The sequence below is a fragment of the Geotrypetes seraphini genome, chromosome 2, assembly GCF_902459505.1.
Source record: "Geotrypetes seraphini chromosome 2, aGeoSer1.1, whole genome shotgun sequence".
Lineage (NCBI taxonomy): Eukaryota > Metazoa > Chordata > Amphibia > Gymnophiona > Dermophiidae > Geotrypetes > Geotrypetes seraphini.
In genome coordinates, this window is record NC_047085.1 from 243,005,416 (window position 1) to 243,031,593 (window position 26,178).

Genomic DNA, 26,178 nt, shown 5'->3' on the forward strand with positions numbered 1-26,178 from the left:
TCTGCAGGAAATTTTTGGACTTTCCACCCATCATATGGCCTAAATTTATACCTAAAAAGCGGTTGAGGGAAGGAAGGGGACGGCTCGATAGACTTGATCCAGATTCGGAACCCCTTCTTCTTCTGCAGGATCCTAAGCTGTTTACAAAGAAAGACTTGAGTAAAGTATGGGTTTCCTTTGATATGATGTAAAACTTTAGTTGTAGTTATAGGAAGAAACTGATTTAATTAGGGATTAGATATTCACAGGATTAAGAGGCAGTTATCTTAGAAGAGGTTTACTGCCATCCAAGTTGGAAGTCACTTGTAAAGCTTCAAGTGATGCAGATTCTTGGTGTGTAAATAATTTTCCTTTGTAATCATCAAATTTATTCTTTCAATAAACCATCTTAATTATTTAATCTTATTTCTGGTCTCGGCTGTCATGTTTGGTGAGTTTCTGATATTTTATTTTGTAATAACTTAGCCTCTTGGGAAACTTAGCAAATAACTTGCTGAAACATAGCGAAAGAGATAAATGATACACATATATTCTGCGGTATAGAATTTCCAGGACAAAGTGATTCTACTATCCTAACAAACCATTTTGATGTTAATTACATAAAGGCACTTCGGTCTGGTGGTCAAGACTTGTATAATCCTGAGCATAGGTCAGTACTGGAATAATTACTGCCTTACAGCGGATAGACAGAGGTTACAAAATCCTGATCATATATGTGTGATTTGAATATTTCCTATTACTCAGACTCTTCATGAGACAAATACACGAAAAAAAACAGCCCCCCCCCCCCCCCAGCAGGGAAGGGAGCTACCTCAGGATACAGTAGGCTAGGAAACAAAGGGCTTGAAACACCTAATTGTTGATAGAAGTAGTTTATTGCATGCATATCAGGACACCTTTTTCTATATAAGTGTTCCTATGAATAGCTTTTAGTTCTGTGTGTTCATTGACAAACAGCACATTGAAGTTTGGTTTCTTGCATTTATACCAGGGCATCAGTATTAGTTGCACAAGACATTCAGTTCTGCAAAAAAAAACAAAAAAAAAACTACTTTCAGTTCTGAGTATTCATTGAAGAAATACACCTCAGGACATCAGGCTAAGAAGCAAGGAGGCTAAGAAAACCTAGTTTTGCTAAAGTTGTTTATTACAGGTACATTAGGATGGATTTTTCCATCAGGGTATTTCTACAAACCAGTTTTCAGTTTTGTATATTTGGTACAGAACTACATGGGGGGGGGGAGGGGTGCACGCCCTAGGAGGGTATACAGCCGACTGTGACCGGAACCTCCCACCCTACTGTGCAACAGGACCTGCACCTCAACGCAGCTGCCGGTCCATCCCCTTAGATGTATTTCCTCTGGTGCAGAGTTGGCAGCCGTGCTGAGGTGCAGGAAGGTCCCGCAATGACTACAGAGATTGAAGAACGCCAGCAGAGTGAAAAGATCTAACCATATTTTTCAAATTTCCTGCCACGTCTCTTCCTCAGGTGAAAGTCCCAAATCTCCATGCCAAGCGTTCCTCATGCTCGTTAATGAAGAAGCTGAAGACTGTCTCATAAGGTCATACCATCTAGAGGCAATACCTTTTTTATTAGTATTGATTAATGAAATGTAAGAAAGTAGTTCTGGGATATTCTTTAATTGCCCTACATTAGGAAAAAGAGCATTCAAGCAGTGTCTCAATTGTATCCAACGATACTGCTGATGGAGCGGCAAGTTATAACAAGTTTATAATTCTTCAAAGGACATCCATTGAGAGTTCTTTATTAAATCTTGGAGAGTTCAGATACCACAATTCTGCCACAATATCCAGTTAATTGATCTATCCTGAATCTTTATATGATCATTATACCACAACAATATTCATCGAGATTCATGCCATTTAATTTCCATCAAGTTATTGTAAGTACTGTATGAGTGGAATAGTAGATTGGTTGGTTTTTTTATCTTTAGGGTGTAGTGGGATGGAAAGTGTAAAAGCGAGGCGAGTATTTCCATATACACTTTTTTCCAATTGCAACCAAGTAAGGGAATTAGCAGCAGAATCAACATTCAGCCATATCAATTTGTGTCTCATGATGAAAGCTTGGTGATAATGCAAGAAGTCAAGAAAATTTACCCTCCCCCCACCATAGATTTGGTTTGTTTTAATTTATGCAACGCAATATGGGATTGTTTATTCTTAGACAATTTTCAATATCATATGTGCGTCGTTTAAGAAAAAGTGGTATCATGCTCAAAATATAATTTATTTTGGGAAGTATCATCATCTTAATGGTGTCCAAGTAGCCCCAACAACTTAGTTTAAGAGGGGACCATTTCAGTGTAGAATCTTTGATGATATTAGCAAACTTCCTGCCATGTAACTGCTTATTTTGATCAAGTCTGATGTAATATGGTAAAGGGCTAACAACGGAATGAAAAGACAAGAAAAGTGAAAGTTGGCACAGTAATGAAGATTTCGTATGATTTGCCAATTGGACAGTATTTCATCTAGTGAATGGACTTTTTAGTTGTGGGATAAATAGGGTAGATTGGGAGGGCTTCACGTGTATCATTATGGCATGAATGAATTGTATGAAAGATGTTATTTAACTGATTTTTAAAGTACATGGTGCAATAAAAAATGATGCAATAAAATATAAATATTTATTATAATATGTAATGGTTGAAAGGTATACCGTATTTTCACGCAGATAACGCGCACCCGTGTAAAACGCGCACACGGGTATAGCGCGCAGAAACCACGATTTTATGTACAAAAACTTTTGTATACCGCGCTCACGGGTATACCGCGCATGCAGCCCGACTGTCCTTTCGCCCGCCCCGACTCTCCTCTGGCCACCCCGACTCTCCTTTCGCCCTCCCCGACTCTCCGTGCGCTGTCCCGACTCTCCGTGCGCTGTCCCGATTCTCCGTTCACCCGCCCTGACTTTCCGTGCACTGCCCCGACTCTCCGTGCGCTGTCCCGACTCTCCGTTCACCCGCCCTGACTTTCTGTGCACTGCCCCGCCTCTCCGTGCGCTGTCCCGACTCTCCTTTCGCCCGCCCTGCCCTGCTCCCAGCTCTGTAAGCATGCGCAATGGTCTGAGCATGCTTGCCGCTTAGTTTTCACCAAGGCTGTTTTTCTGGTGGTGTGCTTTTCACCACGTGGCTGTGGCCCCCCTCTATCTGGCCTTGTAATTTGCCAACGGGTTGGGTTGGGCCCATGTGCCTCAGGCCGCGCCCCCAGGTGGGACCTAAGGCTCCAGGGCCTATTCTGATTGGCCCACGCGCCTTAGGCCCCACCAGTAGGCGGAGCTTTGGGACGGATGGGCCAATCCGGCCTCATTCCGTCGTTGACTGCCTGCCGGACAGGCGGGTTTGGCTCCCGTCTGTCCGGCCAACTACCAAAGGTATGGGGAAGGGGAGTGGAGGTGTCGTGGGGGTCGGCCAGGGGGGTCGCGGGTCTGCTGGGGGGGCAGTCGGAGGTTCCTGGGGGGGGGCGGTCGTTGGAGGGAGGGGGGTTTGCATCGAGGGCAGGAGGGCCTGGGATCCCTCCTGCCCGTAATGTAGTGTGGGGTGGGGGTGGGGGGTCGCCGTGGCCAGGAGGGTTTGGGCTCCCTCCTGGCCCGATATTGTCGGGGAGTTGGGGAGTCGGCCGGGCAAGAGGGCTTGGGCTCCCTCTTGCTGCGATCGTGGATGCGGGTGCGGGTGGGAGCGCGTGCGAGCGGTTGTTCGGGGTGGGGGTGTGAGCGGTCCTGCTGGGGGGGGTGAATCGGGCGTCGGGCGGGGTGGGAACTATGTAAAAAAATTTTTGTATACCGCGCTCACGCGTATAACGCGCGAGGGGTATGCGCGGTAGGTAAAAACGCGTATAACGTGCGCGTTATATGCGTGAAAATACGGTAGCTCTTTTTGTATTGAATTAATGCATATTCATTAGGGATATCCTGAAAATCTTTCTGGATGGGGGGTCCCCCAGGACAGGGTAGAGAACCACTGACCTAAAAAAGGATATAGGGACAAAGATCTCATAGAGCTCAATTTTATCCAGAAGACTAGATTCAGTAAATGGCACTCAAAATTTGTTGCTGAAAAAACAAAACAAAACCTGCAGAAGCGTTATTCTTATTTATTTATTTATTTATTTATCATTTTACAGTAAATATCAAGCATAAACTTGTACAGAAAACACAATCTAAGCCAGGAGCTTATTTATCAATATAAAGAACATATAATCCAAAAATAAAACAAATATGCTTAAATTTCTACTCAAGTCCTCTTTTGAGATCCAAAATGTAACATAAAGTGAGATTAATAAGCAATGTGTAAAGAAGAATAGAACTAGTTTTACTGAGCAAGGGTGTCCCATAAATATTATTTATTTAGGGCTTAGCTCTTATCCTTTTCCAGGCATGATAATGACAGAAAAGTTGTCAACTGGAAAGGTTTTTGTGAAGAATAATGCACAATACATTTGCATGGGTGATGCAGATAAAACCTCGCCCCTAAGGCTAACACACCAGGTTTTAAGGGTAAAAATTATCTACGACGCCTCTGGGTATCTCTAGCCAAGTCTGGATACATTTGTATTTTCATTCCAAGAAATTGCTTCTGCTTATTTTTAAAGAAAAGTCTCAATAGCCAGTTTTTATCTGGTGCCAGGGCCACTGTTAATAGTAAAGTTGCAGGTACATCTCCAATAACTCCAATAAGGTGGACACATTCATATTCTCCTGTGCAATTTCTTGCTGTTGTTTCTGTTGATTATTAGGGAGATAATAAACTTGAGTGAATGGAGGTATCACCTCCTCCGATATTTCCAAAATTTCTAGCATATATTTCTTCAACATTTCCCTAGGAGTTACCATCGTAACCCTAGGAAAATTCACTAATCTTAAATTATTATTACAAGAAAAGTTTTCCAAAGACTCAAGCTTCCTCCTAAGTTTAGTATTACCTTTAATCAATGTTTCTTGAACTTGTTTAGTCTTTAGTATCTCCTGATTAGTATTTCCAATTGCCTCTTTAGATTCTTTTACTTCCTGTTTTAAATTCTGAATATCAGTTGTATGAATTTTTATTTTCTCTTCTAATTGTTGGAATTGAGGATTTATTAAATTAGGTAAGACTGGTTACCAGATCCCAGATAGAGTCGAGTGTTACCTCTTGGGGCTTCTCTTCTTGAGGTAACTGCAAAGATATAGTTTCCTCACCAGTTGATTTTCTCCCCCGTTGATCACTCTCCTGGTTTCGGCCGTCCTCAGAGGTTATTGATCCCTCAGTCTCTATGCCTAGGCTCTCCTGAGATTGCAGAGAGTCCGGCTCTAAGCTCCCCTCAGCAATTTCACCAGCCTCCAAGGCGGAGCGAGTTTTCTCTTCCGAGAGATCCTCCACCCGTGGGGAGCTGGTGACTGGAAGATGTGGGGGTGGCGCCCTCGTGTCGAGACTCAGTGTAGTTTCCAGGCCCAAAGTAATCGCTTCTGTCCCGCCTATCTGGGGCGTCTCTAGCAGGCGAGTCACCGATGGCTGGAGGGCACCCTGCATAAGCCGAAAGAGCTCCTCTATGTTACCCAAACCAGCGACTCCGGAGCTCTGCATGGCCCCAGCTGAGCTCTTTCCTCTCCGTTTAGGCATCATTACTAAGGTAATGTTAGCGAAGAAAATCTGGACTATAGCGAGCTCACCAATGCGTAACGCTCAGCAAAGCTAGTCCGCAGCCATTTTGGATCCACGGTATTCTATAAACAGAGTACCATTTATAGAATAGCACTTAAAGACAATTTCTGCACCAAACTTTGAACGTAAGGATTTACTCTAACTGAAACCTAGCAAACAGTTACTACTGACCCAGGATACTTGTTGGAGTTAGCTGTTTTCCCTCACCATTTGGTTGTAATTGTTGATGGAAGCTGTTCCTTTTATCTCAACTAGCTACATGCCCCCCAGGCAACCTTGTTTGGCGAAATACGTCGGGCACCGTTCCTGAGAGAACCTTGATTAAATTTGACTTTAATCTCTATATTGTCTGCTAATCTTCTTTTGTTCCACATTTATGTGATGCAAACAGGCACTAAGCATGAATCTATAAAAAGTGCACTCACCTTGTAGAATCACTACATGCCATTTCAGTTGGCACAATTTTTGGGGATGCTATGTAGAATTTAGGGGTAATTGCCTAAGCTGAAACCAGCTATTCAGTGAGCAGTCTGGGAGCAGAGTTGGCACTTAAACTGGTTAGAAGCTGACAGCCTGAACCGGTTAAGTTAATCGGCCAAATAGGACTGCATAAATAATAGTCCTTCTTTGGCCAGTTTGGCTTAACCAGTTAAGGGTGAATATCGACACTTAACTGGTTAAGTACTAACTGTCTGTACATACCCAATATGGCCCAGCATTGAATTACCAGACATAAAGCTAATGGTGGTGAAAAGAATTGCTGATTGCCACCAGCTGATTTAGCCCAAACAGTTTTATTTTTATATATGATGACATTTCAGTGGACTAGTATCAATCATCAAGTCTTCAACCCTATAGTAGCTGCTTCCCATATATTCAAAATTAAGGCCCTCTTTTACTAAGCTGTGGTAGAGGTTTCCACTGCAGTCCGGGAAGCTAAATGCTCCAAAACTCATAAGAACTCTGTGAGCATCGGAGCAACATTAGAGCATTTAGCACTGCAGTAGAAACCTCTACCGTGGCTTAGAAAAAGGGGAAGAGGGGTAAATTATCTTAATACATACTAAACGTCTCTTTAAGGTGAGTTTTCTTACATTTGTTCACCTCATGCTTCAGTCAAAAAGGGCTGGACATTCTGGCCATACAATGTTTAGGAAACATGTGAGTTAGTTGCAAAGAAGTTAGGAGGGCTATCCTTTCCTCCATAAATTTCAAAGCTTGTTTAATTCCGTTTAGACTGTCCAATTTAATTAAACATTCTCCTGGCACTCTCGCATTCAAGAAATGATCTCAGTCACTCAGGGGATCCATTTCCTCGGATTCGTAAAGACAGTATCCTGGTTACATATGCAAAATATGCCTGTGTGTAATTATACTTATAATTTAATTAAATTGGACATTCTAAAAGCCTAGACAGAATTAAACAGGCTTTGAACATTGTACAGGACATGAATGGGAGCTGTGGCAGAATCCATGGCAATCTATTACTGTTGCTATTTATTTTGTGACTTTAGATTCAGTCCACAAGCCATCTTAGTTCAAATATTTTTATTAATTTTTTTATCAAACTAAACTATAGTACAGAAAAACAAAAAATAAATATTAAAACAATGTATATGTACCAGCCATGTAATTAGTCAACAGTTTATAACAGCCTTACCTAATGATCTTTTGTCCTCAGCTTCCTTCTCATACCTATGATATAGGCAGGCTGTGTTCCATCATTGAGCTCCAGTAAGCAAAATAAAGTTACAAAACACAGACAAATGTGGTTTAATGGGTCAGAGTTAGCATGGGTTCAGCCAAAGGAAGTCTTGCCTCATCAATATTTTTCATTTCTTGAAGGTGTGGATAATGGTGAACTGATTGACATAGTATATGTAGAATTTCAGAAATCTTTTGACAAAGTCCCTCATGAGAGACTCCTGAAGAAATTAAGAGTCATGGGATGGGAGACAATGTTCTGTTGTGAATTAGGAACTAGAAGGTAGGGTTAAATGGCCATTTTTATCAATGGATGAGGGTAAATAGTTAATATAGAAACATGATGGCAGATAAAGGCCAAATGGCCCATCTAGTCTGCCCATCCACAGTAACCATTATCTCTTTCTCTCTCCGAGAGATCCCACGTGCATATCCCAGGCCCTTCTGAACTCACAGTCGCCGCCTCCACCACCTCTTCTGGGATTAATACTGGGACCAGTGCTATTTAATTGGAGCAACAAGTGAGGTGATTATATTTGCAGGTGACACTAAACTGTTCAAAGTTTTAAAATACATTTAGACCAGTGGTCTCAAACTGTGGCCCACCAGGTACTATTTTGAGGCCCTCGGTATATTTATCATAATCAGAAAAGTAAAATAAAACAGTTTCTTGATCATATGTTATAAATTACAATATTATTATTATGACTTGGGGCCTGTTTTACAAAGCCACACTAGCGGCTACAGCGCGGTAACGGCCCCGAAGCCCATAGAGATTTAAAGGGCTTTGGGGCTGTTGCCGCACGGCAGCCACTAGCACAGCTTTGTAAAACAGGCCCTTAGCCAAAATGAAAGATTTATAAACTATAAAGAGTTTTACCTCATACAAAATTGTCATTTCTTTAATAAGGCATTAACTATTTTTTTCTGAGGCCCTCCAAGTACCTACAAATCCAAAAGATGGCCCTGCAAAGGGTTTGAGTTTGAGACCACTGATGTACACTGAAAAATTGCAGGAAAGCCTTAGATTGGAAGACTGGGCATCAAAAAAAGTAGATGAAATTTAATGTTGACAAATGCAAAGTGATGCACATTGGGAAGAATAATCCACTTTAGGGGTTAGCACCCAAGGGTCCACTTTAGGGGTTAGCACCCAAGGGTCCACTTTAGGGGTTAGCACTTAAGAAAGAGATTTAGGCATCATCATAGACAATAGACTAAAACCTTCTGCCCAATGTGCAAATAAAGCAAATAAATGTGGCCAAATAAAGCAAACAGAATACTAGGAATTATTAGGAAAGGGATGGTAAATAAGACTAAGAATATTATAATGCCTCTGTATTGCTCCATGATGCAACCTCACTGAGTATTACATTCAATTCTGGTTGCCATATCTCAAAAAAGATATAGTGGAACTAGAAAATGTTCAACAAGGATCAACAAAATGATAAATGGGATGGAATTCCTCTCGTATGAGGAATGACTAAAAAGGTTCGGACTCTTCAGCTTGGAAAAGAGACGGCTGAGGAAAGGTATGATTGAAGTCTACAAAATCCTAAGTGGTGTAGAATGGGTACAAGTGGATCAATTTTTTTACTCTATAAAATATTACAAAAACTAGAGAACACTTGATGAAGTTGCAGGAAGATACTTTTAAAACCAATAGGAGGAATATTTTTTCACTCAGAGGATAGTTAAGATCTGGAACACATTGCCAGAGGATGTGATAAGAGTGATTAATGTAGCTGGTTTTAAAAAGGATTGGGCAATTTCTTGGAGGAAAAGTCTATAGTCTGCTATTGAGACAGATATTGGAGAAGCCACTGCTTGCCCTGGAATTAATAGCATAGAATGTTGCCACTGTTTGGGTTTTTGTCAGATACTTGTGACCTGTATTGGCCACCATGAAGATAGGATACTGGGCTAGATGGACCATTAGTCTGACCCAGTAAGGTTATTCTTATGAATATCTGATTCTCTAGAATGTTTTTTGAGAAGTTAATGCTTCCCTTCTTTTGAGGTTTGATATTAAGGTAGGGTAGTTGGAGGAAGGGTGAGGGAACACCATAAGGCAGGGGTGTTCAATGTCGGTCCTCGAGGGCCGCAGTCCAGTCGGGTTTTCAAGATTTCCCCAATGAATATTCATGAGATCTATTTACATGCACTGCTTTCATTGTATGCTAATAGATCTCATGCATATTCATTGGGGAAATCCTGAAAACCCGACTGGATTGCGGCCCTCGAGGACCGACATTGGACACCCCTGCCATAAGGGATTAGTGTTTGGTTTGCATTGATGAAGGTTACTTAGATGTAAGAAATGGTGATGATTCAGTTTTATATAGAAGAAGCCCATCCATATACAGAACTAAACTCATCATTATAATTATAAATATGAAAATGTGCTCTGTTAAACCCTACCCCAAAGGATCATGATCATATTCCCATGCCCGTATCTTAATTCCCTGATTGGTCTATGGGTTCCCCACGTAGGAGAAATTCTTAGTTGTTCTTGCCCTTCTGGTGCCATCTGTCAAAACAGTGCCCCTAGTAGTAGTCTCACATTATCACTGCTAGGGATCATGTGTCTGTGTCCACAAGACTGCCACCAATTTAGACTAAAATTAAATACATCAAAACCTTAGTATGTGGTTTGGACCACCTTCAATTACATCAACTTTCTCCCTTAGAAATCACTGCAAATGGTGGTCTTTTTGAAGTAGAATTATCTTTGCATTTTGGAAATAACATTAGATTTGCACTTGTCATTGAAGGCTCAGTTAAATAATTTGATTCTTGGTGTCTTTATAAATTAAAGAATTTGAATTGAATTAAGCATTGTTTTTTGGTCGTACATTGGAAACTCTTGGTTCAAGCAATGGTGTTGAGCTCCATTGATTACTGTAGTTTGCAGTATGTTCCCCCTTTTTCATGCTTTGTAATCTAGACTAAACCTGTTGGGCAATGTGGCAAAATAGAAGTTGTCATGTTGTATTGTATTCTTGGTTGTTATAGAACTGGCAAAAAAAAAAAAAAAAAGAGGAATTTTCTCATAGTGTCTTTTTCATTTATTGGTGCCAGAATTTGTCAACAGCAAATTTACCATTGTAAATGTGATTTGTAGGACTCAAGCTTGTTGTTCAATGGTCAACAACATAATGTCAGTATAGAAGGCTGCAGATGGAGCAATGAGGTGGAACCAAATTCTCAGGGAAGAAACTTTATCAAAAGATCCAACATGGAATGTGTTCCTGAGGGTGCTTGCATCAGGGGTCCATATGTAATATCAGAATAAGAAACAGTCTCTAAGGTCTTCTATCAGGCAAACACATGCAAAAAAAAAAAACAACCCTAAACAAACAAGTATTGGATTACCAATATCATGTCTGAAATTACTGGCATGAAGTATGCCAAGTGCAACACCCAATGGATCAGAGGGAATTGGTACATCGGGTACCAATGCCCTTACTCCCAGCCAATTCCTTGACTTAATCTGGTTTTATTCAAAATAAAGTTCTCCCGAGCATGGCAACAGGATGCAGTAGCTTACTATGGTCAAACAAAGCTTTCTTCACCTTGATTTAACTCCCTATTAATGTACAAAGCTCATTATTTTAGAAACATATCCATTTGTAAATTGTGGCACTTACAGGTGTAAATATTTCAGAAAGTTGTCTTTATACATGGAGCTACACATCACACAAATATTTCAAAGGAGAGGGGGTGGGCTAGAACTAGAATCTACACTTCTGTTACCCATTTTGCAAAGGAGAGCACAGGTATGAAGAGTTTTCTATACTGGGTTTTATACCAGCTGAAAGGCAAATAGAGGGATATGTCTACTAGAGGATGTAAAGCTCTAACACGTGTGTAGTGTGCATGAAAATGCTAACCACAAAACTCATTAAAGCTTTAGGATTAGATTTAGTAAATGGCACTGAAATTTGGAAGTGAAAAAAAAAATGACTGAGGCCCAAATTCTGTACATGATGTACTGCAGTTAGGCAGCTGTAGAAGCTCTACTGTCACTTAACTAATTAGGGGGTAAGTTTTTGGAAAAAAAAAAAAAAAAATTTAAGATGCCATTCCAAGGTGCCAGTCTCGCGCCTACGGAGGTGCTTTGACACGCAGCTCCCGATTGGTGAGGCCCGACTTTAGTACAAGAAGAGGCAGTCGGAACATACCGTGAGTGATTTCCTTCACTCACTGGCGCTCCGGCTGCCCTCTCCTATCTCCCCTACTACAAACCATATTCATGGTTTTTCAGCATTTGCGGGGGTTGTTATTGAGATACAACTGTTTTCAATAATTTCTCCATCCTCGCATTAAGTAACCAAATGTCCTTCAAGGAAACCTCTTCTGGAATTTCATCTGAGCCTACCAGCCCCTCTATAGAGGTGGTAAAAATTTGAGGCATTTTCAAAAATGATATATCTGTTTTGGTTGGAGGATCAGTGGCTTCAATTGAAGCACCAGGACCAACTCTGGATCCTGTAACCTCAGAGAATGTTGGAGGGAGAGGAGGAGTTCGCTCGAGAAACTCCTGAGACCTGGTCTATTCTCTCTGCTTGAGAGGTGTCTGATACTGAAGTAATCACATGACGGACCTTTGGACCTATCATAATGGGTGTAGAAACTTTATTTTTCCCTTTCATTTTCCCCATATGCGCAATCACAAACAGGTAGTGCACAACCACAAATTTCCTGAAATTTGTCCAAAATAGCTAAGGGGGAAAAAAAGGACACTTAGAGATAGTAATTACCAAGTCCACCAGATTCCTCTCTCCACCTTCTCCCAGTGGCTCCAAAACCCCCCCACAAACTTTTAGAGCCACCAGCCTGTTGGAGAGGACCCTGGATGATGTCACACCTGTCCTCAGCAGTGCCTGCCCAATTTGCAGGACTGAAAACGCTGCAGGAAATCAATAAGCAGAGAAGAGTCTGCGGGCAGTTCTTTCCTCCCTTAGCAGATGCCCAGGTGTCTGCACACCTCTCAAAATTACCACCAGTTCTTACTCATTTTCAGCCTGTTGGAGAGGACCCCGGATGATGTCACACCTGTCCCCCAGCAGTGCCTGCCCAATTTGCAGCACTGAAAGCAGGACTGAAAACGCTGCAGGAAATCAATAAGCAGAGAAGAGTCTGCAGGCAATCTTTTCCTCCCTTAGCAGAAGACCAGGGGTCAGCACACTTCTCCTTACATGCACATTTTTATAGAATAGCGCCTAGCAAGATGTGTGCGCAAATTCAATTGTTGCTAATTAGTGCCAATAATTAGCACCTCATCATTGGAAATCTTATTTAATTAAACTGCATGCACAAATTGAGTGTGCGCCCAAATGTGTGTACACATTTGAGTCCCTGTCCCTGTGCTTCACACTCAGCATCCCTTCTTTTTTGTGTTCTGTCCCTCCTCATGACCAGCTTCTTTCTTTCCTCTTCCTTCTATCCTGTTCCCCTGCTATCACCACCACCTAATTTACAGCCAATTAACCCCCCCAGCGGCTACCACTGTGGTAACTGTCTCAAAGCCCATAGGGATTTAAAGGGCTCTGGGGTTTTTGATGTGTGGCAGACGCTAGTGCAGCTTTGTAAAATGGGGATAAGTGTCCAAAGCGTACATTGTAGAAGACTATCTTACAAAGGAATATAGGCTGCTACATCCCTTTAAACAATATTAGCATACTTAACATTTAGGCATTCATTCTTATTCCAGACATAGAACTGGTATAAGTTCAAGTGTCGAAGTGTGGCACACATCTTTTATCAAAATGCATTAAGAAATGGGCCCAATACATTTTAATGTGGAACTCGTCCCATTTCTAATGCATCCCTACGATATGGCTCTCTTTTTTTCTTTTGCAGGTCCCATGTTCATTTTTCTCTTTATATTTCTGCAGGTCTTTCACATTAACACAGAAGCACTTATATCACCTCCTTTTCTGGAGGTGCTAACTGTGCACATGTTAAGTGGGCATTATCCAGTTAGTGCGTGCTAATGCAAACATGCTAGCAGGATAACACTTCAGTGTCCATTCCTCACCACGACACACCCCTCCCCCCAAAATAAGAAAAACTATAAATATAACATGATTAGCATGCACTGACAGGCAAATTACTGCAAAACATTAATGCATTTTGTGGTATGTCTCTCCCCCCACTAATAATTGCATTAGCGCTTGGTTTAGTAAAATGGCACCACTAGAAGTTATCATACAAATGACCTGCTTCCAAGTCTCAATATTGCTCACAGCAGTTCACAACAATATTCAACATAAATGTTAAATAATAAACGACAAGAAGGAAGGACACGAAACAGGGGGGTCTCTGTAGGGCATCCAGTCAAGCCACCCTATATTATATGGACAGCTGTAATCATCTCTCAGTTAAGTTAAAGCAAGTTCAAGTTTTTATTAAAATTTGATTGATTGCTTATCCAATTTCTAAGCGAGTTTACAATATAAAATATAACACCAAAACAAAAACATAATACAAAATAAAAATAATGCCATTAACACTACCATTAACACATACAGAGGAAATACAATTTTAAAGAAACATCAAGTAGTACCGTTAGCTCCTTCCCACTTCCCAATACCACTCCCTTCCTAATTCCCCAAAGCAACCTCATCTACTCTTTATTTCCTCCAGAAATTACCAGATATCTTCTTCATGCAATACCTTTATTGTAATTCTTTTGTAATCCGCCTTGAACCACAAGGCAATGGCGGAATAGAAATCTCTAATGTAATGTAATGTAATGTAATGTTAAAAGGGGACAAACGTGTCAGACAAACTAGAGACAAAAGCAAAATTGGGTTAGAACTACAGAATGGATAGGAACGAAAGCCAAATAAGGAAAAACAAAAGGAAAGGGCACATTGCTGCTTAATTTCTTAAGAGAATTAGAAAGATACTATAAATAATTAAATCAAATGTTAATTTGTATAAATGACTCTTGAATAGGCTTTTGAAACGCTCAAGGTTAGTTTCTTCCCTTACGAGAGCTGGAAGGGTATTCCAAAGTTGTGGGGCTACTTTTCAAATTGATTTCTTTGCCGAGGAAACACAGTGACATTTAAATTAAATGGTTTTTAAAAAGTTTTGTATTGCACAGAGCACTTTTGAATAATTTATTATTTAGACACATTTATAGAAAAAAAGGAAAAAACGATGGTGAAAATTTATGATGTTTTTGGGTAATGCCCATAGTGCACTTTATAGTGTACGCTGTCTGTGGGACATATCCAGGTGAAAACCTAAAAGAAACGTAAAAGGTTATTCCCCAGAAATTGACAATTCACCGTCATTTATTATTTAACATTTGTGTTGACTACTGTTGTGAAGTGCTGTGAGCAATATTGAGACTTGGGAGCAGATCTTTTGTAGGAGGACTTATATGTTTATGACCCCTTCCAACATTTATTAAAGGTCTTTTGATTATGTGACCACTATGGGCTCCTTTTATGAAGGTGCACTAGCGTTTTTAGCGCACGCTCCGGATTAGTGCGCGCTAGCCAAAAAACTACCACCTGCTCAAGAGGAGGCGGTAGAGGCTAGCACGAGCGGCATTTTAGCAAGCGCTATTCTGTGCGTTAAGTCCCTAATGCACCTTCGTAAAAGGAGCCCTATATGTTATCCATATAAGTGGGAGCCCTCCTTTCTATGCCAATGGGTACACCCCTTTACTTATATACATGTTCTCTCAAATTCTATATAGAGTGCCCATATCCAGGTACTCTGTCAAGATGTGCGCACAGATAAGCTCATCCAAAAAATAATTGGGTGTCAACACTCAAATATTGATGTTTACTAGCATTTATTAAAATTTATGCCCCTAACTCCTACAGTGTATGCCCAAAAGGGGAGTGTAGTCATGCAAGGGGCATGGGCATGTTGGGGGCATTCCATAAAATTAAGCGCATAATTACAGAATACGGCCTCTGTGCATCTAATTTAGGCCCCATTTTATTAAGCTGTATTAGGGATTTTTTATCACGGGAAGCTGCGGTAAAAGCACCAATGCTCTATGAGTGTCAGAGCTTTTACTTCAGCAACCTGCGATTAACCCCCCCCAAAAAAAAAACAACAAAAAAAACACAAAAACAACGCAGTTTGGTAAAAGCAGGCCTTAGGCAGTAGCATTTACATCAGATCTCACTCAGCAGGTGCTGAAAGTTAGGCATATGCATTGTACACCCTTTATAAAGCATTCCACTTTAAAAAAAATATTTTCTATAAATTGCTCACAAATGCCCAGAAGGCATCAATAGAAGATAAAACAAATCTAGAATGATATCAGATTTAAGGGAAAAGGAATCCCAACAAACCTAGGCAGGTTAATATTGTTCTCTCATACCACACATAAAATTTTGCTATAAGAGACAAAATTGTTCCATTAGGAGGTAATAGGGGAAGTGTAGTTTAGGCAGTACTCCAACCTAAATTTATGTTACCTTCAAGCAGGAGTAAATATAAGGTCTTACACTTCCTCAGTCATAATTCAGCAGATGAATACTTATTTGGGTGAATTATGGCAGTGGGTGGGTGGTTGGATTGCAGGATACTAATGGAGCTTTAATGGTAGCATCTCAATCTTGCTGTGTAGCTTTTATTCAAGCCATGAACAATATATATATATATATATTTTTTTTTTCATCACTCGTATATCCAATCTACCTGTTTTTATGAAGCCTGCTATCTGTTCTCATTTCTTTTGCAAACATTTGTTCTCCATAGTTTACATAAAGTTTTGCCAAATTGAATTTATATAGCAAATGTTACTCTCTGGCTGATGCCGGATTGAAAGCAGCATTTATATCAACATATGAATATTCTTGGTTTGTAACATACGCTTTTCATTAGTGCACACTAAATCAATTAACCAACCTTAGAAAAAGTTTGCACCTGTAAAGTGCTGCCCATAATGAGCACTTTTTACAAAACTTTTATATAACCAGGAGCAGATATAAAATCCAATATGGATGTGCATAATCTTAGTTGAGCATTCTCCTTCTGAAATAGGTAGGGGGGGGATGGATTTTAGTTCTGCTCTAGGCCTCCCAAAAGCATGTCCCATTGCCATTTGCATGAAAGGCAAATTAGCAATAAATTCCAACTTATTAAAATAGGTTTTCTATGTGAGTTATCCTTTTAAATGCTGTTATTTACATGTGTATATCATGACTAGGCCTGTTAAGACAAATTACCGGGTTTTGAAAAGCCATCCGGACTCCTGGACATGTCCTCAAAAGGAAATCCAGATGTCTGGTAACCCTACGTTAAAGCATGCTATTTTACCTCAAATGTGCTATTTTAGCACATCACGTTTTATGCAATGAAACCTAGTTACTAATAACTGGGATTAACAGTACAAAATACCACATCAACTCTAGCCCATGTTCATAACTGCCTCTCAATGTCACACAAAGTGCCATCTATTTTTCTTAGGAACAGGGAAGGATATATACTTTCAGTTCTGCCTCATATCACTGTCACAAAACTCCAAGTCAGGTTATATTTCTTTTATAAGGCAATGGGTATGCTGTACGTGTTCTTGCTTGAGCTGTCATATGGGAAGGAAAGAATATTTATGAGCTAAAAGGAGATGCCTTAGAAAATGTTTCTAAACCCGCTGCAGCAAGCACAGTGTTCGTATCATAAATCTAAATGTATATAGACCTTTTTCAGCTGTGTTCCCTGTTCTATCAGTTTGCATTTATAACATTTCATCAACATGCAGGCAAGTCACAACAGTGATGGAAGATGTGGCAACCTAGTCTATGCAAGAGAGGTGTTGATCAGTTCCTGAAGTCAACGGGGCAGAGAGAAAATATCCCATCAATATTATATGGGCCAAGACTGAAAGACTCAATTTAGGGAAGATAGCCTTGAACATGATCCCTTTTGCCAGCATAAAACTATAAATATTTCCTCGTTTTATCATGGTCTTCAAATACTAGAATTCATATACTTTAAGGAAATGTCTTACCCTGATAGCTTCAAAGCAGCTGTACACATTTGGTTCTTTTCTTGCAACTGTGGCAGTAAAACCTCCGACACTCATAAGAATTCTATGAGCGTCGGAGTTTTTATAGCCAAGGCTGGTGATAAAAAAAGCCTAATGCTGCTTCATAAAAGGGGGGTTTAATTAGATAGATATCCTGTGGATAATTTACAGTTCGTTGCTAGCTATGTTCAATGCAACCAGTAGTTTTACCTATCACCTAGGGGCAAATATGATGTTATTTTCTTACCAATAAATTAAAGCCCTCAAACTCAGCCGAAGGGCTGTTTATTTATTTAAAATTTATATACCGCATACAAATATGTGGCTTCCATATCACATATATTATCCTAAAGTCAGGATCAGCTGATGTTAAGTTAGTGGTTGTGGCAGCGGTGGGTGATAAAGAGAACTGGAGGGCAGAGGTCCGGATAAGACGTATTGGGTAGATTTAACAGGTGGAAAATAGGCTTGACAATAATAGATGATTGGATAGTTTCTGGGGCAAGAAAAGGGGATTGGCCAAAAGGAATGTAGGGGTGGGATTAACAACAAAAAGAAAAATCAAAGAAATTTTGGCAATGTGAAGTTTGTGGGAAATGAGGGAAGGGGGAATTAGAGATTTATTGGAAGGTGAAGGGACATTTTTATCACCTGCCCTTCCCTGCAGTTACATAGACACATAGAAACATGATGGCAGATAAAGGCCAAATGGCCCATTCAATCTGCCCATCCGCAGTAACCATTATCTCTTCCTCTCTCTAAGAGATCCAACGTGCCTATCCCACGCCTTCTTGAATTCAATCACAGTCTCTGTCTGCACCTCCTCCGGGAGACCGTTCCATGCATCTACCACCCTTTCTGTAAAAAAGTATTTCCATAGATTATATCACCTCTCAACTTCATTCTATGCCCTCTCATGCCCCTTTTCTGCCTTTCCATCAAAGTATACATATATTGAGATCTTTAAGTCTGTCCCCATATGCCTTATGATGAAGACCACACACCATTTTAGTAGCCTTCCTCTGGACCGACTCTATGTATGTATGTATTTAAAATCTGTAAAAAAGAAAACAAAATGCTTTACAGAGCAGTATTGCTCTTTTTCTATTGTGCCTTTTTTATTATTTTTGTTAAAGTAATAAAGATATATAAACACAGACTTTCATAAAAAATAATAAAGTAGAAAAGAGCTTATTCAGTTAACACCACATATTGTACTTACTAAAGAAGTGCTTTTGTGTGCCAACCTGAAAATGGTTAGCCAAGCACACTGAAAAAAAAAGTAATGAAGCTAAAATTTCTAGAAAGAACTCATTAGAATACAGCACACATACAGTATGGAGTTCATAAATATTCAGTGAATTATATAGCTTTGTCATGAATTATGATTTGCTGTCATCCATGAATTGTGAAACTAGAATTGGCATTGTACTGCATAATTCTTTTGACCCCACGATAGCATATTCCAACCTAAACTGGTTTTGACATCAACTCTCCCAAATGCATTTTAAGTTGCTCAGTTAGAAGTGAAAATGCTCCTTTTTGCAGATCTATGAGTGATTTTTTAAAAAATATTATTTTTCTAATTTCTGAAAGCACTACATACTCAGTCACTGCCACAAGGGCAAATGTATGTAAATTATGCCAGATCTGGGATGATAGTCTTTCTAAACATGCTCACACTTCATAGGTGCACTCATTTAGACCAAATTTCAGGCCAAGCTTGAAAAATGTTCTAAAATTTAACAGCTAAGATATAGCGGCACTAGAAAAAGTTCAAAGAAGAGCAAACAAGATGATAAAGAGATGGAACTCCTCTCATATGAGGAAAGACTGAAAAAGGTTAGGCTCTTCACCTTGAAAAAGAGATGGCTGAAGGGAGATATGGAATGTTGCTACTCCTTGAGTTTTGGCTAGGTATTAGGGACCTGGATTTGCCACTGTGGGCTTGGTAGACCATTGGTCTAACCTAGTAAGGCTATTTATATGTTCTTAATGCTAAGAAAAGAAAGGTCATGCATATGGTCTGCAAAAACCCAAAGGAATGGTACAGTTTAGCGGGTATATGCAGGATGGAAGAGCGGGACTTGGGTGTGATTATATGTGATGATCTTAAGATGGCCAAACAGGTTGAAAAGGTGATGGCAATAGCTAGAAGGATGCTAGGGTGCATAGGGAGAGGTATGGCCAGTAGGAAAAAGGAGTTATTGATGCTCCTGTATAACACTTTGGTGAGACCTCATTTAAAATATTGTATACAATTCTGGAGGCCGCACCTTCAAAAAGATATAAAAAGGATGGAATCTGTCCAGAGGAAGGCTACTAAAATGAGTATGGGGACAGAATTAAAGATCTTAATCTGTATACTTTGGAGGAAAGGTGGGAAAGGGGAGATATGATAGAGACATTTAAATACCTACATAATGTAAACGTGCATGAGTCGAGTCTCCTTTATTTGAAAGGAAGCTCTGGAATGAGAGGGCATAGGATGAAGTTAAAAGGTGATAGGCTCTGTACTTTATTACAGAAAGGGTAGATGTGTGCAACAGTCACCCGGAAGATGTGGTGGAGACAGAGACTGTATCTGAGAGAGAGAAAGAGATAATGGTTACTGCGGATGGGCAGACTAGATGAGACATTTGGCCTTTATCTGCCATCATGTTTTTATAATCTATCTAATGTACCTTGGGTAATGGGGGGATTAAGTGACTTGACCAGGGTCACAAGGAGCCATGTGGGTTTGAACCAACAACCTCAGGGTGCTGAGGTTGTAGTTTTAACCACTGTACACTCTAGAAATCAAACTGTAACAACAGTAGCCAAGTATAGGACACTCAAGCTATTGTGACATCACTGATAAGGTTGGCTCTTAAGCACTGGTGGGGCTACCAGACGTCCGGATTTCCCCCAGACATGTTCTCTTTTAGAGGACATAGCCGGGCGCCTGGACAGCTTTTCAAAATCCGGCACTTTGCCTGGGTTTTGAAAAGCTGGAGTGCATCTGTGCATGTGATATGATGACATTGCATGCATGTGTTTGACCTCGTCCTGTTGTATCTGCACATGTGCAGATGCACTCCAGCCCCAGCCCGAAGAGATGAGGCATGTGTGGGGCTGGGTTTGAGGGGTAGAATGGGGCAAGACCCATGTGTCCTCTTTTACCAGAGGGAAAATCTGGCAACCCTAGGCATTGGTCGAATGAGGCATTATGATGTTAATAAATGGAACCACTGTGCTACTCTAGAAATCAAAATGTAGCAAAAATAGCCATGTATAAGACAATCAAGCCACTGTGACATCACTGATGAGTTTGGCCCTTAGGCATTGGCGGGAGGCATTATGATGTCACAATACCTGCTCTGGTTATCAGAGGCTGAAAGGGGGGTTTGGAAGTTCTGGGGAGGGGGGTTCCAGCGGGAAGGAGTGGGCATCCCTCTTGCTGGGTAAATTTCTGGGAGTGGGGTGGTTATGGTTCCTGTGGGAGGTGGTGGGTATCCCTCCTGCTGAGTGAATTTATGAGAGGGTTTGCAGGTTCTGGCAGGAGGAAATGGACATCCTTCCTGCTGGGTGAATTTGCAGGGGGGGGGGGGTCAGGGTTTCCAATGGGAGAGAATAGGTATCCTTCCTGCCAAGGAACTTTACAGAGGGGTTCCCTGCTGCAGCCACTCAGCTGATTGCACCAGGGGATTCCCTTGCCGTGATCAGCTCAGCAGTCGTGTCTATTTGAAATGTAGGCTAACGCCAGATCAAGCTTATCTCTAAAAGAAACTCTATTAGAGACTGTGGATCTCAAGTGCCCGCAGCTATTTGCCGTTAGAACCAGTCTAGACTAATAACCTGTATGCGGGCTATCATCAGTTCAGAGTGTCTCATTTGAGTTCTAATTTTTTGATTTTTAATTTTGTTTTATATAAAGATTCTATTGTTGCTTAGATATAATTGCCTCTAAGAGCACTTACTAAATTAGTTTATGTAAATATACAGTGTTCCCCCGGTCGGTCGCGGTAGGCGGTTCGCAGTCCCGGTCATTTGCGGTATTTGTAGAGCCGCCGACAAGGATAGGGCAGCGGGAGAGGCAGGAGAGAGCAGCCAGAGCGCAGCGAGTGCAGGAAATCACTTTGACAACGCATCTCCTGATTGGATAAGGCCCGACTTAGTGCAGGAAGAGGTGGTCAGAGCATACTGCGAATGATTTCCTGCTGCCTTCTTCAGGTTCCCCCATGAAAAGCCATATTTGTGGTTTTTCGAAATTCGCGGGGGCTGCTGGAATGGAACCCCAGCGAATATTGGGGGAGTACTGTACTTTTGCCCTTATTAGGGCCTCTTGCTTATAGTATTTGTATATAATACTTAGCTCGGGTGTGATTTTCTACCTGGCCTTCAAGAAGTAATACGACGGAAGATCTCCGTTTCGCTCTCATGATGTAAAAGAGAGCTTCTTCAGGAAATTAATGTTTTGCGATTGCAAATACCTTTTAGATGAATCTAGTGAGATCTTGTTGCCATTGCTTAAGGGTGCTTCTCAGAATAACCAGAGGGAGGGACTGCTATCGCTGAAAAATCCAATTTTGCTGCAGGGTATTTTCAGCTGCGGCAGCCAAGCTGAAGTGCTGCATTCCTTCTGCCGCAGTCCAGGTGTATTGGTGTGTCACACTTGAAAAATATCGGATTTATATTTGAAATGTAGACCAGCATTTTACTGGCCTACATTTCAGGTACCTGTCATGGCCCTAGGTAGATGCCTAGGGCCACTTAAGCTCACCCAAGGCAACTTCTAGGTGAAATCACATGCACGCCCAGCCTTGGGTGAGCTTAAGTGTCCCAAAACATCTTCTCAACCGTGATAAATGCCTGCAGTGTAGGCAGCCTGTCTTGGGGTTTTTTGTTTTTTTTTTTAGAAAGCATGCATCCCAATTGGCTGGTTAGTCAGCGGCATGATGCCTACCACCATTTACAATCGGGATGCCATTTATAGAATCCGGCCCTTGGTGCCTATGTTTTTATGTTCCAATTTATAAAACAATACTTTGTGATTGTGAGTTCTTCAAAGATAGGTAATTACTCTATCTGACTATAACTCATCTTGAGCTATAACTGAAAAAGGTGAGCCCCCCCCCCAAAAAAACCAAAAAGACATAAGTATAGTTCCTCTGTCAAATTCCATTTATTGGTGCTATTACAAGAGCTTCAATAAGAATGGACAACAGCATGCTGGGAATGTGTTGTTCATTCCAAATGGGGCTCTTATAACTGGTTTATCAAGGAAGTTAACACTTATCTGTCAAAATGATCTCCAAAACATGACTTAAAATCTGAACTTAGAATGAAATCATTTTTGTCAGACTCACTGAGTACAGCCTAAGGGGGTATAATCAAAACTTTAAAATGTCCAAAATCTTGCTTAAGTCGGCACTTGGACGTCCTAATAGCAGGGATGTCCAAGTGCCAATAATCAAAGCAAACTTTCTGGATATTCAGCGGCACTTCTAAGCTGCTGTGCATCCAGAGATCAAAGGGCATGTTGGGAGGTGTGTTCTGGACAGGAATTGGATGGGCTTCCACCTGAATGTCCTGAAGCAATAATCAAAGCTTTTCTAGGACATCCTAGGCAGATCTTACATGCCGGGACTTAGACCAAAGTAAAACAGGTCTAAGTACCTCAAAGTTAAACAAACTGACAAGATGACCACTGGAGGATTTAATGCATGATTTTCCCCCCCCTTTACTCCCCCAGTGGTCACAACCCCCTCCTGCCACCCAGAGATAGGGGGAAAACAGCGCATTGAGGGCTTGCCATCAGCTGATTGTGGCAGAGAAATCACCATTAGCTGAGCCAGTTTCAGGAATTCCTTCTAGCTCAGCTGAAGGGGATTCCCCCCGTCATGATCAGCTGGAGCCCTACACCCCTATCCCGACCCTCCTCAACCCCTAATATCACCCTCATATCCCCACTCCCCCATCACCGGACACCCCTGACTTCAGGCAACACCTCACACACATCACCGGCCACCATCCGACTTCAGGCAACAGCATCTTGGGATGCAGTGGGAGGGGCCTAAGACTCTGATTGGCTCAAAATCACCATTTTGCAGATCAAGGTACGGGGGTGTCTGGTGATGTAAGGTGTGTTGTTGCCTGATATTGGGGGTATCCGGTGATGGGGGGGCAGGGATGTGGGGGTGATGTTGAGAGGGAGGGGTGTAGGGCTCCAGCTGGTCCTTGCAGAGGGAATCCCCCTCAGCTGAGCCGGCAGGAATCACCAAAACTGGCTCAGCTGGTGGGGATTTCTTTGCCATGATCAGACAAGGTAGTTGGGTACATCTACAAAACTTGTTTTTGTGTGGTTTTCATATGGACATTTTTATTTTTGAAAATGGCCAAAAAAGGTAGATGTCCTAAGGACCAAAACTGAAAGATAGACGTCCGGCATCTTTGATAAAGGACTTCTTTTCTCCTGGATCTGTGGATGTCCTGCCCAAAAAGTCTAACCTTAGACTTATAAATCCTATCAAAAATGCCCCTCCACATCTTCATGTAGGGTTATAGACTGTAAAGCATGCAATTATGTAGTGCTGCATAGCTTTAGTAGCATCATAAAACCCCATATTATCCCACGTTGTGGTGCTTCTGTTTTGCACCTTGTTCAACAGAAACCACTATACTGGTAATAAACTCATACAGAAAATAGCCTAGAAATTAATGATGCCTTTTTCTCTTGGGTTTTTACTGGGGGTGTTTTATCTTTTAACAGAATGCATTACAGAAAATCATGTTTCCCAAAGAACTAATCCTATTGCAAAGGTGGCTAATAACCTTGCCTTACGGTGTGGGCATCTATGATATGATTGATTGTAGAACTCCACTTAAAATGATCTGATACAAAAATATGTGTAGACACTTTTATACCTAATTAAGACAGATGAACTTGTATTAAATGTAGTTCCCATTGCTCCAGTTTATGAGACTTCTATTTACTGGGGGTTATTTTCCCCCCTGTTCACCGTTCTTTAAGTGCGAACTTTGCTGTAATTATCCCACTACAAAAGCCATTTGTTATGATAAAGAAAACCATTATGTGCTTTCAAGGTTCTTGCACATATGGTGATGAATATTATATTTCATTTCTGTTTCATGCCAAGTCCTTGTCCCTTTTTACTTGCTCAACAAAGCATATGTCTTTGAATTTATTTTAGTTTAAACAATAAAACTCCAAGCAACCATATTATTTTTCTAGAGAATTTTATGTATTTATTTCCCTTTCCATAGAATGCATATTGTAATAACTGCTGGGTAGCTAGAAGGATGTTAGACCCAGCACATTGACAGCTTTCTTTCAACTTATAACTTGCAGTGGTAAGTGAAGGTCTTGTGCCAGTTGCTTCAGTTGTGACAACCCAAGGAAATGTGCCTAGAAGGGTAATGGATTTGATATACTGCCTTTATGTGGTACAACCAAAGCAGTAGACATTAGTGCTGCCCAATTCATGATTCAAATCGATTCACCGATTCGAATCAGGTGAATTGATTCAATTTTTTTAAAAGTCAGCCTCCCGATTCAATGACCGACCCTTCCCCTATGCCTTCCTAAAGCAGGAGCTGCAGCGCTGCCTCTTGCTGGCTGTCCGCTGCCACTCCTGCTTGAGGGGGGAGGGTCAGTCTGAAAGGCCTCCCCTAACTTCCCCGCTCTTACCTTTAGGCTAATATAGCAGCCAGCAGAATTGCTAGTGCTATAGCGATCCCTGCAGCTGCCCATCATCCGGCACGTTCTCTCTGCTACGGTCCTGCCCCTGACATCAGAGCAATTGGGCAGGAAAATCAAATTGAAAAATCGATTCAATAGGCTGAATCGAATCGAATTGAATTTGTCTTTTTCCTGAAGAAGGCAGCACTTGTATGCATTTATTATATGCAGGTACATTCTCTGTTCCAAGTGGGCTCACAATGTTATACATGGATGGGTTGGGTGACTTGATCAGAATCACAAGGACCTGCAGTTGGAGTGTGGGAATGTGTGGCACAGTGGTTAGAGCTACAGCCTCAACACCCTGAGATTGTGGGTTCAAATCCCATGATTCTCCGTGTGACCCTGGTCAAGTCACTTAATCTCCCCATTGCCCCAGGTACATTAGATAGCTTGTAATCCCACCAGGAGAGATAGGGAAAAATGCTTGAGTATCTGATTGTAAACCACTTAGAAGGGTCTCGGGGATCCTGTGGGGATGCCTCCTAGGGTCGCAGGGATCCAGTGGGGACACCTCCTAGGGTCGCGGGGATCCTGCAGGGTTCGATACAAATCAAGTCGCGAGGCTCATCTTCTTTTTCCTACCTGCCCTGCCGCAGCACACATAGCCGAACGGAAGTCTTCCTCGATGTCAGCACCGATGTCGGAGGGAGGGCTTAAGCAAAGTCATCCCTCCGACGTCAGCGCTGACATCGGGGAAGACTTCCAGTCGGCTATGTGTGCTGCGGCAGGGCAGACAGGAAATAAAAGACGAGCCTCGCATTTTGAGCTCCATTTGGCTGAGAAAGTTACTATGGTAATTTGCCCGCAGATGAGGGCTGGAAGGCAAACGCGGAACACAAAAGGGGGAAGGGAGTGCATTTTTGGACACAAGGCATGAACTTAGGAAAGAGGACGGAGGAAGGGAGGGAAAGAGATGCTGAGGTGGGGGGAATGCGTTTTTGGACACAGAAGGCATGAACTTGGGAGAGAGGAAGGGAGGGAAAGAGATGCTGAGGTGGGGGAGGGAATGCATTTTTGGACACAAAAGGCATGAACTTGGGAGAGAGGAAGGGAGAGAA

At 41.4% G+C, this 26,178-nt stretch overlaps 1 long non-coding RNA gene across 1 annotated transcript in view; it reads right to left on the reverse strand.

Moving 5' to 3' along the window:
* Positions 1-913: 913 nt before the first annotated feature.
* LOC117353501 overlaps positions 914-26,178 on the reverse strand; it is a 267,636-nt gene continuing 242,371 nt past the window's right edge. Inside the window, exon 4 of the long non-coding RNA XR_004537958.1 lies at positions 914-1,024. This is a non-coding gene — a long non-coding RNA (uncharacterized LOC117353501). The remainder of the gene's footprint in view (positions 1,025-26,178) is intronic.